A 17,032-nucleotide genomic window follows, 5' to 3' on the forward strand; every position below is an offset into this window, starting at 1 on the left:
CTCTAAAAGAGGATTTTTTGTCACATTATGTTTCAAGCCCTAGAAAGGTTTTTGGTTACTTGTAAACTCACAGTTTACCATCATTGGCAAGAGTTATGGTGTTGGTCACCCACTCTGACAATTCCTGGGAGTAGAATTGTGCTGTCATTATTCTTGTTAACCCCTATTGAGAGGGGCTGTGTGTTGTGTTGCCAACTGTAATTCTGTGCATATTTATAATTTTATAAATATGTCTGAGGGTTGCTAAGGTTTGTGTACTTGTGTAAACCTTGGCTGTATGTAATGTCAAGCCATTGGTAAAGGGTAGAGGCCTTATCAGTTCACTGAGAAAAGTTATTGCGGATTTCTTAGCTGTAATCTTTTTATAATGAAAACGTATGACAAAGCAAGTAGACCTTATTGTGAAAAATATGGGTTAAAAGCAAACAACTTTTAAGTGAGGATTGTTACTACACTGTAGTAAAGTCTTTAGTCAGATATGTTGCTATTCAGAATCTAACAGATTTTGTATTAGGCAAGGGTTTTGGTATTAGTGACCCACCTGAATAAACCACGTGTTGAGACGATTTGTACTATTGTATTTTATATTAGGCTCTTTTAGTAGAAATTTCATATTGTTTTGGCAACTATATTTCGTACATATTGGTAATTTGATTATGGTATATGTGAAGGTTGCCTTGTGGGAAGGCTTATGAACCAACAAAGTAGGTTTGAGTTGTTAATGGTTTCAAGCCAATAATAAAGGTCATGTACTTGATTGTTTGTCTTGATAACTTACGTTAAAGGCAGTAGGCCTGACATATTTATTGTGAAAACCATATGTTAAAATCAACAGGCATATAAGGGTATATTGTTATTACTCTATGGTAAAGCCACAGATATGTACTTTGCTACTTGGAATGTTACAAATTACCATAGTAGGCAAGCATTTAATTCTGCACACCCCTGTTGACAAACCATGGCTATAGAAGGTAAGTAACGTCAGAATTCTTCTTATGCCCTCTTAGAATACATACTATTTTGCTTTGCCAGCTGAATGTGATATGCTCTGTAATTTTAAGACTGTATTCCTGATGGTTGCCTTGTGGGAAAGCTTATGCTCAGTTCAAGAAACCTCAGTTGAATGTGGTGATAAGCCATTGATGACAGTCCTCATTGGTTCACTAGCAAACAATATTTCTGTTGCCACAGATCTGATCTATTTATTAAGAAAAAGTTATGATAAACACATTAGGCTTGACATACTGATTGTGAAAAACATATTTTAAAATCAAGAGGTATTTAAGATGGGGTTATTATTCTTGAAACCCACAGACAAATATTTTGTTACAGGAAATGTCAGATAACTTTAGTAGAGAATGATTCTAGTGTTAGTTATTACCTCTGTCAAACTCTATGGTGAGACTATTTGCATTTTAATTATTCTTGCTATAATCACTTCTTAGAAGTATGCCAGGATCTTGTAATTACAAAATCACTAAGTAAAGTATACATCCAAATAAATAAATTTATATCCATGTGGACAGACTCTGCGCCCACTCATTTCTGCTATTGGCCTGTCTGAGTGTCAGTGCGTATTTTGAGTCTGTGGTTTCCTGTGCTCGGCACCACATCTAATTGTCAACACCAGCACTTATGACATTCTCCCACGTGGTGGACCTGTTTGTCTGATTTAGAGATGAGCACAACAACAGTTATTTACTAATTAAATATATATTAAAAATGACTGATACCTGACACCCAAGACATTCTTATAGCTTTAGGGACCTGGAATAGTCTGGACTATCACACTTGTAGAAGTGTGATGGTTAGTAGTTATGTTTGTACTGTCATTGGCAGTGCTGGCTGGGACAATGGGTTGTACAAGTTGCAGTGACCTCCTCACAAAAGCGCTGCCGATTATTTTAACAGATTAAGCACTGCTGAGTGTCATTTACACTCTGCTTCCATTCATGACAGCAAACTGGTAGTATAATGGTTCCATTTGCATCAGCAATGGCTCGTTTGCCCTGTAAATGATGGCAATTTCTGATTGCATGTGTACATCCATCTGAGAATGTGTGCAGCTCAGTATCAGGGCTGGATGGTCACTCCTTTTGTTTTGAAGTTTTGTATTTTCTCTTTTTAGATTTCTCCTTTAATTTTTTTGCTGCTGCTCTTTTTGTTTTAATATTCTAGGAGGATACTACAGCTTTCAAGGCAGAGCTAACAGGCCGCTTTCATGCCACTCATTTTATCTGCAGTGTGCTGCAGTTCATGTGGCTACTTGCTCTAAACCAGGAGATCATTATGGAATGTGGTGTCCTTTGGATATCATTGTTTTACCATTCCAACGTGGCCACCACATTGATTCTAAATGTGGTGGCCATGCTTGAACTTTAAAACAATGATAGACTATTTACAATAGTGTTAAGAAGGCAATATGTTTTCTTTTTTCTACTTGCATTCTTTTAATTTATCTCACATGTTGTTGAGTTTATGTATGTTTTATTCATGTTGTGTCCGAAGATGAATGGAGGGGTGAGTCAGTGTATAGAGGAATGGATGCATGAATCTCAAAATGTGTGACAGTGCGCGTTTGATGACTTGTTGAGCGACTGCGCCCATCATTGACACAAAAGGCAATTTTATTAATAAGCCAGACCTATTGGCATTGCCAATGCTTGTCATAAATTACTGTTGACATAACACGTGTGGAGACAATATAATAATGTATAAACTTCTGCCAGTGCACAAGACATCTAGAGCTATTTAAAAAAAAATCCAATGCAAGAGGTCTTCCTAAAAAAGATGAGCCTTTCCAACCTTCTTGAAAGTTTTCTCAGAATGTATACACCTTACTGACCTAGGAGCAAACTTTTTCTAGAGAACTGCACACGTTTAGTTACCGCTTTGCCTCAACAGAATGGCGAACCTTCACAACTACTGGCCACACATTTTGGATGTGGAATATCGTCAAGACTGGCACAGTGAAAATACATTTTTGTGTCGATAGCAGCGCTAAGCATGTAAATATATGCTTTTATACCATGTTTACCTTGAGAGCGTAAATGGGCCGTCCTTCGGCGGTTCTCCCAATTTGGACGTGGGAGACTCGTTTAGGATTTTTTTTCACAATGTCTCTAGTCCAGGCATCTATCTGAAACGAAAAATATATATGTCACCGGCACGTAAATATCTTAGGCAAATGTTCATAACTAAAAGAGTGACTGGCACAAACATCAAAACCATTTTTAAAAGGACAGGAAGTGTATATTTATAAAATAAATATATATTACAGTCTCCCAGTCGTTGTATTTGGTGTAGTTGTGCTTGGTTTTGGTGGAACAATTATTCTCGGCAAACTGTTTTCCAATCTCTTCTTGCACATCATTGATCAAACTTCTATTTGATGGAAACATGGGAAATGTTTAATTAGCAGTCAAGCATTATCCTACTGCCTCACTTTGTTTTTTCTATCCCGTCGGGGTAGTAGATGATTTACCATTAGGCCTCGATTTTCTGATGGGGCTGGTAACCAGGTACTTCTGCTCTGCTGGAGTGAATGGGACCTCTGGTGTTGTTAACATTGAAGCCGACAAGCCCGCATCAGGGGTACTTGTTATTGAGACCATACCCTCAATTAAGAGTTGCGGGAAGTGGTTTCTATTTGTGAGTAGACCATGTTTATTTTTACTGTTCATTTTATATTCCAATATTATTAGTCTTGCTCCTGATATTTATATGGTTTACTAATCAATAGGAGAACATGTTTAGCTGGTAATATGGAATAGGAGACCAGAAGACATAAATGCAAAACATGTCCTTGTTCTGTTTCAATTGAAATTGAAGACGCTGGGCAGCCTTTTGGTTAATATATGTGAAGTGTATGTTTGTTGGTTAAGTGTTCATTAGTGAGGTATGGTGCCAATGATGATCTCTTTATAATACGAGAAAGTTAATATTAGCATGCAATCCAAAAGACCTGAATCGGGCAGGATGCTTCTGATTTTATGGTCTATCCTTTGTTTTAGCCATCTACGGCCTAATATTGCCCCTGTTTCAATGTTAGTCAATGATGAAAATAAAAGCCCTCGATTTTTCCCTGTCTCCGCTTTTCCTTATTCGAAATGTTGGCGTATGTGCATTAGCAGGAGGGTAAATAAGATTAAAAACAAACTGAATTTTAGTTAAACATTGGGCTCTAGGCATATTACATTATAAAACTCTATTTTATTGAAGAACTGGTAGAAGAGGAGAGGCATAACAATTTGCCTTGGCCTTCATAAAAAACTGTCACATGTTAACACCGCACTCCTCCTGTTCATCAAAGTCCTTTGCCTATTGAGAGTTGCCCTTCACATATACCACTAAAAAAGTTTTTTTGAAAAAAAAGAGTGTCCCTTTTTTCGTTACTGGGGAGGAGGTAGAGGCTGCAAGACATTTTCAAAATGGTATCCGGCTGCTGCTCTGTAGCCATAGCCGCATTTTTTTGCTATAAGCTACCTACACCATAAGGAGGAGGAGCTTGACAATACTGGCAATGCTAATTGGTTAGCTCTCTTTTGGATAAAAGCAGGGAGGGTGCTAAGTGCAGTGCCATCATATGGCTAGACTAAGGGCCAGGGGCAGGAATCTATGTCAGCTATATACTCTCATATTTCAGATTTTTGTTTTTATTTATGTATTTTGTATAGTTGCATAACGAAATAAGCAAACGTACATAATGGTGGTGACAAGAGTGCTGCAGATGAAGGAGGCGAATGAGGGGTGTGGCAAAGAGGCAGCTTCACATAATGTCCTCCATGCATCAGGTTTGATAAACTCAGGTTTTGGGTCCAGCAAGATGTTAAGGTAAATTAGGGAAACAGAAAACCATTTTTAATTCCTGCAAAGATCTCTTTCCCATGGCAAACAGTTGATAAAGTATTCATCACTGTGAAGATGCAGCAATTTACAAATACCGTAATTGGGGTTAATAACATTAAGGGGGGAGTAGACAGTGAAAGGGTTAAAGGCAATAAGAGAGGGATAACATTGTTCTAGTCAAAGAATTAGACAGAGGAGTTCTGTTCCTAGATAAGCATGAGCTATGAGTAGTGTTTATAAAAGAAGGCTCCACGCAGAACTGAATTTCAGTTGTGACACTTGGAGGGGAAGCCTTGGCGACCAATACCACTGGGCTGGACCAAGGGCTGTTGAGGGTTCAATTACCTTCAACACCAGCATCTTGGATACCTCCTCCTTAATGCTGGCCCTCATTTTGTCAGACAACCCGTACATTTTGTTTTTCACAAGTGTGCTGTCCCAAGTAGCAATATCGTAGGTACACCATGTAGTGAGTCCTGGGGTGAGTGAGAATAAAGAGGCAAACTGCCCCAGCTACTGGCAGCAGTCTCTATTTTGGTCTAGGGTGAGTATATAGGAGAGTCTAACACCCTTCACTGACCCATCCTGCTCCTTGGAAGATAGGAGATTGGGGAGAGGTTCACTCTCCTCTTCCACGCCATCATCAGTAACCAAGAACATGTTAAGCTCAGACCTCTCAGACCTTTCGAAGTGGGTCTTGAGGCGATTGACATTCAGGACTCTCGAAAGGTTCCTGGGAGCCTTGAGGTCCACTAGGTAGATGATATCACTCAGGTGGTCCTTCACTTTGTGAGGTCCCGAATAGCAGTCTTGTAGGGCTCTTCTTACTGTCAACAAGGTGTTGGCACAGATTTGGAAAACAAAGACTGTACATGTGCTCCTGTGCAAACAAGTTATATAGCCCTTGATAATCTTTTACGTCACTGCCCTTCACCCAGCCGTCCAGTGCCTTGCAAAAGAAACAACAAAATCTACCAAGTTCTGTTGGGATAACTTCTGACTGCGTCTGATTTTCTGCCTGTAATTCTCTGGAGGTCAAACAAATTCCCTGATCAGGGTTTCTTTCATGGAGGGATACCTCATCCCGTCACCCACATCTACGGCCAGTAGGGTGTCCCTCCCCTCACTAGGGATGTGCTTCCACAGACTAGTCCCTCAATCCCCTTAAGAGATCTTGTGCATCTGCAGAGCTATCTCATAAGCCTCACACCATCCATCTATCTCATCTCTCACCACAAAGTCTGGTACTGGGTCCTTGGGTAGGTGGACCCTCTTGTCTCCAGAGGGCACTGTGGTAATGCTGCCACTATTACTGGACTCTGCCTGTCTGGCCCTAATGTCTAGCTCCTTCAGACTCAGTTCATGAGCCAACGTGAGTTGCATATTCTCTATTGTCAATTTCTTCTCCTCCAAGACTCTTTCCAAGGCCCTTTTCTTCTCCTCATCTTCCATGAAACGTCTTTTCTCCCCCAAGGGTCTCTGACCCTCCATTAATTTGGCAAGTTCCAGTTTTAATTTTCTCTCCTGTCCTCCAGCTCCTCTGGGGACAGGTCTCTGAATGACACACTGCAACCTGGCAGGGGTAGATCCGCCAATCCAGGTAGAATGCGCCCCTTCCACAGGTAGCTGTCCCAGATTCTCCAGTGAGTCTAGGTTGAATTCCTCCTCATCCAGCTCACCCTCCTGCCCTGGGACTAAATTCAGATCAGCACAAGCTTCTGCCCAGGACCTCGGCGCCTTTTACACATCCATCTTCCTGGTGAAGCTCTTTGCAGGAATACCAGTTCCCTTGCAGAAATCTTGAACTGGGCCACAGTATAACCCTCCAGGTTGGCCAGCTCATAGTCCATCTTTACTGGTGAAGATGTAGAACATTCAGTTAGAGACATGATTTAAAAGAAAATTGGGCAATTATGGAGAACTGAAAAAAGTTTGAATTGGTCTTTGTGTAGAATGGTAGGGCACAGAAGATTATTGTATGGCACTGCACACAAACAAGTCCTATCCTGACCGCTAATCACCAGTGTTAGAAAATGGGCTTCTGGTTGGCAGAGGTATGCACCCTGTCCAAGCAGGAACCACAAGCCTAGAGATGGTAAGTTACCAACACACCCTAAATTAACCTGTGCTCACCCCCTGGTAGCTTGGCACAGAGCAGTCAGGCTTAACTTAAGAGGCAAAGTGTTAAGCATTTGTGCAACACTTCAAACAATAAAACAGTGAAAGCACCACACAAAATGATACCAGTTAGGTAGAATAATACATATGAACTGAATGAACAATACAAGACCAAAACTAAAAAAATCCAATAAATGGAAATCGAGGTATGAATTTTGAAGAATAAACTTAGTCTAGTGCCTAAAAGCATAAAGCGCTAGCCCAGGCTTCCTGGTTGCACTAGACCAGGTCAAATCTGAAAAGTCAGGCTGATCGCAATAGAGCATGGAAAGGATACAGGGGCCAGACTTTGCCGGCTGAAACAGTACCTTGGTTTCAGAGTTACGCCAATGTCGAGAATAAGATGTGAGGAGCAAAGGAGGCAATGCTTTGGCATAGATCGCAAAGATGTAGGCGATGTATCAGCTCTGAGCCGTGCAAAGTCAGAGATGCATAGGGAATGGAGGTGATGCGTTGCGCATTTATCAATGAGGTGTTCACTATCCTCACAGCAGCAGGGATGCGCCAAGATGGCTGATGATGCGGTGTCCTCAATCCTTGCAACAGCAGTGATAAATCGATAGAGGTGCGCTGGTTTGGAGCAGCGCAACAGCGTTGATGTATAGATTTCGGACAGAAACAACACTTTAAACCCACTTCTAAGGGCCCAGGACTGTATTGGCACCAGATGGCATGGCAAGACTCTCAGGTAGCCAGTTGCTGTAGGCGATGAGTCTTTTGTGTCCCTGAAACTTCAGAAGAACAGGAGGCAAGCCAGCTAGCCAATGGAGTCAATTTGGTTCTGGGTTTGGAGAGATTCACGTCCAGTCCTTCTCATTACCAGGCATGGAGGGCAGCAGGAAGCAGGTCAGCACAGCAGAGCAAGAGTCCAGCAGACTCAAGCAGAGTGACAATCCTTTCAGCAGCACAGCAAGATGCAGAGTATTCACAGGTTCAGAAGTGTTCTGAAGTGGTGGCATAAGAGGTCTAGTACTTATACCCAGTTTTTCCTTTGGAGTGGGGGAGACTTCAAAGAGATGCCTTTGAAGTTCACAGAGTCCCTGCCCTGGTACCAGACTCAGTACATGGGTTGGTGGGTGGGGGGGTGTGTGCAGTCCTTTTTGTGGGGACAGGACACTGCCTTTTCAGATGTGTCAGTCCCTCCCTCCCATCCTGCCCAGCATGGCTCATTAGGCTGTTGATGGCCCATCAGTCACACTTAAACACTCTTTGTATGTGGGTGTCTAGAGGACATGCAGAAGCTCAGCTGCCACCCTAACCCGACGTGTATTGGAGACAGGCAGAAGGTAACAAATAACTAAAGTAAGAAAATGCTAACTTTCTAAAAGTGGCATTTTCAGAATTATAATTTACAATCAGACTTCACCATAAGTTGTGTTTTTAAATTGTGACACCCGAGACACAAAACGTGGTGGTCCCAGCTCTTCCGAAGTGGAAATTACACTTATAAAATGTATTACGCTGATCCCAATGTTATCCTATAGGAGATCCTGTGAGAGAGATAGGTCTTGCAGCAGTGAAAAATCAAATGTAAGAGTTTAGTTTTTCACTACCAGGATATGTAAAACTTAAAAGTACGTGTCCCACTTTTTAAATATGCCACACCCTGCCCTTGGGCTGCTTAGGGCCTACTTTAGCGGTGACATATATAATAAAAAAGAAGCTTTCTGACAGGTAAGAGGATTAACTTGACAGACCAGGGACATGTTTGAAGTGCTACTTAAAGTGGGTGGCACAATCCGTGCTGCAGGCTCACTAGTAGCACTTACTGTACAGGCTTTGGGCACACGTAGTGCACTTTATTAGGGACTTATAAGAAGATTAAGTATGCCAATTATGGATGAGCCAATGATACTATGTTTTAAGCAGAAAGCGCATGCATTGGTTAGCAGTGGTAAAGTGCCCAGAGTTCTAAGGCCAGCAAAAACGAGGTCAGAAAAACAGGTCTGAAGGCAAAAAAGTCTGGGCAAACCACGCCAAGGATGCCAGGTCTAACAATATCACTTAGGCATCAAACTGTATAATAAAACATAACACAAACAAATTAACTTCCCTTCCCTCCTTCCTGTCGACCCCCCAATGCCCCATCAGATAACCAGAATGCCAGTCAAGAGGACTCATCAACTTGCTAAGATGTCCCACTGTATACTTCCATGGTTACCATGTGTGGCCTACTACCTACTTCCCCTCCATTGCTGTCCCATCCCCAATGTGTCTATTAAGGCGGTGACGTCAGGGATCCCCCCTAGATCCCCACAGCTTCTCTACTCAGGGAGACATCAGCGTGTGGCTCAGTCAGGTCATGTACCATAGCTCCCCATGAGATCAGGTTGTCTGCCGATTTCTCAAACAACTACACTTTTCTCTTATGGACCTCTTCATCTCCAGGCCATTCAATCAAGTCACATTGCCATTCTACCGCCAGGGGCAGCTTCGGTCTCAACCATCTAATAGCTAAAAAAACTAAAATTTAAACCAAGCAGTACAAAATTCCTACAGAGTTTCTCATTTTTCCTATTGGGTATCAGATAAAACAGGGTGGCGGTAACTACCGCCAAATTATGACCATGGTGGAAAGATCTCCGATAGACAGCCAATGTGCCACACCAACCGCCAGGACGGAAACAACAGCCACCATGGCGGAAGCCGTCTATAGCCAGGCGAAAGTAAATGTTCCTCCCACCATATTAAGATGCTGTAAACCGCCACCTTTTCCGGGGCGGTACCAACGACATCAAAAGCCTGGTGGAAACTGAGCTTAGAAGGGAAAGGACTCACCAATGGGGACCCAGGGAACAACCACGTTGCCATGGAACCTGAACTGCATGTTTTCCCGATGATATTCTACGTTCTGCTCAACCACGAACACCAACACCGGCAAAGACGACGATGGTGAGTACAGCCTCCTAGCACACAAGGGAGGGGGGAGGAAAACGAGAGTGATACACACATGCACAACACACACCCCATACACACACACACCATACACACAGCCAGATGCATTACAAAAACAATTTTGCCCCGTACCTCGGCTGAATAATGCAAGGACAAAACGATTTCACAAAAGTGAATGTAATGAAAAATAAGTTAAGAGACACATACATGTGTACAGAAAAAGGGACACAGCCCAGTCCACTATTTGCATGGGCCACAGGCCAAAGTCCAATGCCACACGTCACCTGCTTCAACACAGAGAGAACACTGCAGGGGCATCTGTTGGTAAATAGGCAGGTACCTCAGGGGGACAGGGGACGGAGGGGTACCTCAGCTGGGAGATGTAACAGATCACTGGTTCTGGAGGGGGCAACATGCCCTGTGCTTGATCCTGGGGAGTGATGGGCCAAAGTCTCTCAGCTGGGTGTCATACCCACTGGTTCTGGAGGGGGCAACATGCCTTGTGCTTGATCCTGGGGAGTGATGGGCCACAGTCTCTCAGGTGGGTGTCTTGCCCACCGGTCTTGGAGGGGCAGGCCACACAGCAGCCCATGGAGGCAGGATTACATACGTCCGCCGGCGGTGATGGCTGCACAGTGGTGGTGCTGCTAGTGGGGGGGAGGCTCCTGCCCATCCCCTGCAACCTCGGACGGCAGCACAGTGGTGGTGCTGCTGGTGGGGGAAGCTCCTACCCATCTCCTGCAACCTCGGACGGCTGCACAGTGGTGGTGCTGCTGGTGGCAGAGGCTCCTGCCCATCCCCTGCACCCTTGGACGGCTGCACAACCATGGTTGGTGGTGGGGGCTCCATCACAGTTCCTGGTCCAGGGCCCCTTGGTCTTCCTTCCTGCAGGGGCAGGCCCCTTGATCTTCCTGCCTGCTGGGGCAGGCTCCTTGGTCTTCCTGCCTGCTGGGGCAGGATCCTTGGTCTTCCTGCCTGCTGGTGCAGGCTCCTTTGCCTTTAGGGTGGCAGATGCAGGCTCCTTTCCCTTCTTGCCTGCTGGGGCAGTCTCCTTCCCCTTTAGGCTGGCTGGTGCAGGCTCTTTCCCCTTCAAGACATGTGACATGGATCCCTTTCCACCACAAGTGGGTGTGGTGATGATTGGGCCCGTGGACAGTGTGGCTGAGGTGTTTGGCTGGGTTTGCCTACCCTGGCCATGCGTGTAGGACGGGGGGAAGGGATAGGGAAGAGGTCAATGGTGGATAGGAACAGTTATTTAGGGACATTGGGGCAAGAAGAGGGAGAAGGAATGGGATTGGAGGATGAGGGAGTGGTTGTCGGAAGTGTCTGTCTGCTGCTTTTGGGTGCAGGTGCATGGGCTGTATGCTGTATGCTGTTGTGAGGTAGATGGCTATTGGGTGTCTGAGTGCTTGTGTATGTGTATTCTAGGAGGGGGACAGACACAGTGGGAGAGGACACAGGGGACTTGTGCATGGCTGTTGTGGAGGTATCTGCCAGTGAGGTGTGTGTTCTGCTTGGTGTGGTGATGCTGGTAGTGGATGATGATGTAGTGCATGCAGGTGTGAGTGTGGACGTAACTGGGTGGGAGGTGGAGGAGGAAGAGGAGGGGGAGACAGTGAAAATAGTGGATGTTGGTGTGTCTGCAACTGGATGGTGTGTGAGTGCCTGTGGGATGAAGTGTGGTGCTTGTTTTTGCCTGCGACACTCTTGGGTGTTGTCTTGTGTGCATGCTTGTCTGTATGTGTGCTTCGGATAGGTTGGGGTTGAGGGGAATTGGACTTGGCAGTAGAAGTTGGAGGGGGGACGATAGGAACAGGGACAATGGCTGCCATTAGAGAGGAGGCCAGAGCCTAAATCGATCTCTGTTGGGCCGCCAATCCAGTGTGAATGCCCTCCACGAATGCATTAGATTGTTGCATCTGGGCTGCCACCCCTGGATGGTATTCACAATGGTTTACTGCCCTACAGAGATGGATCACAGGAGGTCAATAGCTTCCTCACTCAGGGCAGCAGGACTCACTGGGGCAGGGCCTGAGGTGCCTGGGGCAAAGGAGATGCCCACCTTCCTGGGTGAGCGGGCAAGGGCAACATGCTGAGGGGCTGCTGGGAGGGCGGTGCTGGTACGGGGGTGGCGGCTGAACCTATAGCTGGGGTGGTCACAGAAGTGACTGCCACCACCAGGGAGCTTCCATTGGAGGAGGTATCTGTGTGAGAACTGTCCCCTCCAGTCTCTGCCGTGGTGCTCCCCTCGCCCTCCGTCCCACTGGTGCCCTCACCGTCGGTGTACTCTGCTTCCTGGGTCCTGTGGGATGCAGCTCCCGCCGTTGCCATCGCCGGTGCCTCTGCTCCTCCGACATATGATGCTAATGCACATAAGGACAGGATGACAAAACAAGAAAAGGGGGGAAAGAGACCAAGGATACACTTGGTCAATGGCTGCACCAACACCACCGTTGGCATACACATCACCTTCACACACAGGGAACAGCCCTACGCAATATGCATTGCACTACCAGAGAAACAGTTAGCGGCCAAGGCATGGGGAGGGGCACACACCCCCAAATGCAGCACACCTGGGATCCACGGAGCCCTGACCAGCAGTGGATGCCTACGAGCTAGGTAGCAAAATTTGCCCTTCTGCACCCTAGCCACCATGGGACCTACGCTGCAATGTCAGGCCTGGCCTAGGGGCACCCACTGACACACATCCCCCACCCGGATATCACCCTACCATGCGTAAGTTGTAATGATGGGCACTGTACTCACCCCCTTGTGGCTGCTGTGATGCCCTCAAGCGCCCATCTAGCTCAGGTTAGGCCACTGGCAGTATGCGGGCCCTCAGGGAGGGGTCAGGGTTCGATGGACACCCGTTCCTTGTTGGAAGGCCATCCCCAGCTGGGCCTCCGCCGGCTTCCGTGCCCAGTGTCTTAGGTCCTCCCACTGTTTGCGACAGTGGCTGTTCCGTCTGTCATAGACCCCCAGGGTCCGCACATCCTTGGTGATGGCATGCCATATACCCTTCCTTTGATGGGCGCTGACCTGCAGAGGCAATAGTCGCGTGAAAATAGATTTAGACAAACAGTCCAGCCTGTTACACATATGGCCCACCATACCTGTTTCCTTCACCATTCACACACACACATGGGCCAGCACACAACTTGTACACCACCCAGAGGACATCCACCCACCCCCCTTACACAAGGCCTTCACACACACAATTCCATGCATTCATGCCACATGCATCGTGCTCACAGTGTACTCACCTGTTGGTCTGGAGGCCCATACAGCAGTCCGTACTGGGGTAGGACCACATCCGCCAGTCTCTCCAACTCCTCCGAAGTGAAGGCTGGGGCCCTTTCCCCGGTCACACGGGCCATAGTAGGTTCCAGACACAGGTCACAGCAGCACATGCAGTGTAGGTTCTCTCCTATGGAAGGTCAGGTAGCAAGTGAGTAATCAAATAGAAAATGGCAGTCACATCCACGGCGGTGCATATCGTCACCGCCGGCGTAGATCACCATTGGCCACTGTCACCCATAGGGCCCAATTATAATGAATGACGAGTTGCCCGGTGGTTCCCGACCGCCTCCCGCAACGGCGCACAATGTCAGCGGAATTACCTCACTTCCACCTGTCCCTCCACACAGGACAGACGGATGCCATTTCAGGGGGGGCAGGCCCTGGAATAATGCTGCATCACACGAGAAATTAGGACATACTGGACAAATCACAATGACCCATTACATGTTTACAGGATGCAAAGTTCTGTTGTAGCTCCATTGTTCAGTTTATGACTGGATGCTCACTCTTGCGTCCCTTAGATTGCTATCGCTGAGGATGAATAGGAGATGGAGACATACCCCCATGTACAGACACCTGGTGGACTTAGCAACACTGAAGGACAGACACATTATTCTCACCTATATACTGGACAGGGCCACAATCACAGAGCTGTGTGCCCAATTGGAGCCTGGCCTGATATATCTGCTATCCGTCACTCCACTGGGAACCCCCCTCTTGTGCAAGTGCTATCTGTACTCCATTTCCTGGCAACTGGTTATTTCCAAGTGACAGTGGGCTTGGCAGCAGGGATGTCACAGCCAACGTTCTCTATAGTGCTGACATCAGTATTGTCTGCCCTGATAAAACACATGTGCAGCTACATTGTTTTCCCCCAGGTTCAAGATTTAGCCGCAGTGAATGTCGAGTTCTATGCAATGGGACATATCCCCAACATAATTGGGGCGACTGATGGAACAAATATTGCATTTGTCCCCCTGCCAGAATGAACAGGTGTTCAGGAATTGGAAGTTTCCACTCTATGAATGTACAGAGGGTGTGACTTGCGGACCAGTACATCTTCCACGTCAGCGCTAGGTATCCTGGGTCAGTGCATGATGCCTTTGTCCTGAGGAATAGCAGTATCCCAAAGGTGATGGGCCAACTACTGAGGCACAGGGTGTGGCTAATAGGTGAGCCCTGGTTCCCACCCAATAGATGTTGGTGTATGGGTATGGTGTGGGCCATATGGGCTAGTGTGTGGCTAAATGTTGTCCCTCAATATTTGCAGGTGACTTTGGTTACCCCAACCTATCATGGCTGCTGACCCCTGTTAGGAATGCCAGGGCAAGGGCAGAAGAACGTTATAATGAGGCACATGGGTGATCCAGAAGGATAATTGAAAGGACCTTTGGCCTCCTGAAAGCCAAGTTCCGGTGCCTCCATTTAACATGTGAATCACTGTGGTACTCACCAAAAAAGGTCTGCCATGTAGTGGTGGCAGGCTGCATGTTGAATAACCTGGCCCTCAGACACCATGTCCCATTCCTGCAGGAGGAGGAGGCTGGAGATGCCAGTGTGCCAGCAGTGAACCCTGTGGACAGTGAGGATAAGGAGGCAGAGGATGATGACAACAGAACATCTGTGATCTGGCAACACTTCCAATGACACACAGGTAGGACATTGTTACTTCACATTTCAATTACATTTGTTTGAATTTGTGTGGCAATGGCATGCTGATCTTTCCCACTTCTATGCACACTTACTGTTCCCTCTGGCAATTCATTTTGCAGATGTTGGTGACCTCACAAATACTCCTGGTGTGATCACCGCAGCCAGCTACAGGTCATTAATCTATGCTTATTTTCTGTACAGTTGGTTTGCAATGTTTGTACCTGTTTCAATTAATACATATTTGATATACATGATATACTCCAAACTTCTTTTTTTCCCGAAGGGTGTTTATTAAAGTGCTAAAATATGGAGGGGTAAGTGCAATGGGATGGGGTGAGGATGGAGGAAAGTCCAGGGTATTGTTCCAGTCTATTTGTAGCACAGGTGATTTGTCCAAGGGGACATAGGAAGCAGAGCAATGGCAGTTCAAGGTGGACAGGGTGACAGGGTGGGACACAAGGGTGATAATCAGGAGAGTCTCATTTCCTGTTGGTGGTCTTGGCAAGTGTTTCTGGCTTCTGTCTGGATCGCTTGGAACGTTTGCGGGGTGGTTCACCTTCTGCAGGAGAGGGGTGCTGGTGGCCTGTGAGTCCTGTGGCGGGGTCTCCTGGCCACTAGCGGCAGCAGAAGTGGAAGGCTGTTCATATGTCTGGCTAGTGGCAGGGGCCCGCTGGTGTGAGACTGCCTCCCTCATAAAATTGGCCACACCTGTCAGCACCCCTGCTATGGAGATCAGGGTGTTGTTGATGGCCTGCAAATCCTCCCTGAACCCCTGGTACTGTCCCTCCTGCAGCCGCCTGTTCTCCTGCACATTGTTCAGGATCTGGCCCATCATGTCCTGGGAATGTTGGTAGGCTCCCAGGATCTCTGCAAGTGCCTCCTGGAGAGTCGTTTCCCTGGGCCTGTCCTCCCCCTGGCACACAACACTCCTCCCAGTTTCCCTGTTGGCCTGTGCCTCTGTCCCCTGAACTGTGTGCCCACTGCCACGGACCCCAGGTCCCTGATTGTCTTGGGTATGAGGTGTGGCCTGCGGTCCCTGTAAAGGTGGACACACTGCTGATTGACATGTCCTGGGGACAGCGGTATGGGGACGCTGGGTGGGTGCTGTGGTGGTATTTCCTGATAGGGGAGGCTCTGTGGTGGTGTGTCACTGGGCCTGGGTAACCGGCTGCCCTGTGGTCTCTGATGGGCCAGGTAGGTCATCCAGATCCAGCTGCTGATATCACTGTGGGCCTCTTCAGTTGGGGGACTGGATTTTGCTGGCACCTCCTCTCCGCTGACATTGGCTGGGGGACTTTGGGGATGTAAATGATGTGTTACAGTTTCTGTGTCTGACATATTGTGCATCCGTGGCTTGCCCTCTTTAGTTGGATTTGCCCTGGCAACATTCACTGGTGTACATTGGTGTATGGTGGGATAGTTAATTCTCTATAGTGTGCATGTTTTAGTGATGAGTGTCCATACAGGGCTGTGAGTGGTTTCCATGCATTGGCAGAGCATGCAAGGCTTGGCATTGGGATGAGTGAGGTGTGATGGTAAGGTGTGTGGGAAGTGGTGGAGTGATGTGAGTGAGGTTGAGGGTGGGGGTATGTGATGGCATGCAGGTAGGAGGTAGTAGTAGTAGAGAGTTGACTTACCAGAGTCCAGTCCTCCTCCTGCTCTGGCCAGGCCCCCAGGATGAAGTGCTGCCAAGACTTGCTCCTCCCATGCTGTTAGTTGTGGGGTAGTAGGAGGGGGTCCACTGCCAGTCCTCTGGATAGCGAGCTGGCATCATGCTGCAGTGGAATGTACCTTCCCCCGTAGGTCGTTCCACCATCGTCCTGATGTCATCCGTAGTTCTTGCGTTGACCCTGTCCACGATTCTCCGCCGTAGCTCCATCTTCCTAGCTATCAATAGCTGCTGCTCCTGTGCTCCAAATAACTGTGGCTCTACCTTGATAATTTCCTCCACCATGACCCTTAGCTCCTCCTCTGTGAAACGGGGGTGTCTTTGTGGTGCCATGGGTGTTGTGTGAGGTGCGTTGGTGAGTGTGTGTTGGGTAATGTATTGGGGTGTGTGATGTGGCATGTGTGAGTGGTGTATAGGTATGAATAGTGTGTGGCTCTAGTTGTGTCAGAGGTCTTGATGTCTCTATGCTGGCAATGGTTCGAAATGGTA

The 17,032-nt window shown here is 47.0% G+C and overlaps 1 long non-coding RNA gene across 1 annotated transcript in view; it reads right to left on the reverse strand.

Moving 5' to 3' along the window:
- The window catches only part of LOC138266593 (uncharacterized), a 128,645-nt gene that overhangs the window by 40,117 nt on the left and 71,496 nt on the right, over positions 1-17,032 (reverse strand). Inside the window, exon 3 of the long non-coding RNA XR_011199565.1 lies at positions 3,038-3,139. This is a non-coding gene — a long non-coding RNA (uncharacterized lncRNA). The remainder of the gene's footprint in view (positions 1-3,037; positions 3,140-17,032) is intronic.

This window comes from Pleurodeles waltl, chromosome 11, assembly GCF_031143425.1.
Source record: "Pleurodeles waltl isolate 20211129_DDA chromosome 11, aPleWal1.hap1.20221129, whole genome shotgun sequence".
Classification (NCBI taxonomy): domain Eukaryota; kingdom Metazoa; phylum Chordata; class Amphibia; order Caudata; family Salamandridae; genus Pleurodeles; species Pleurodeles waltl.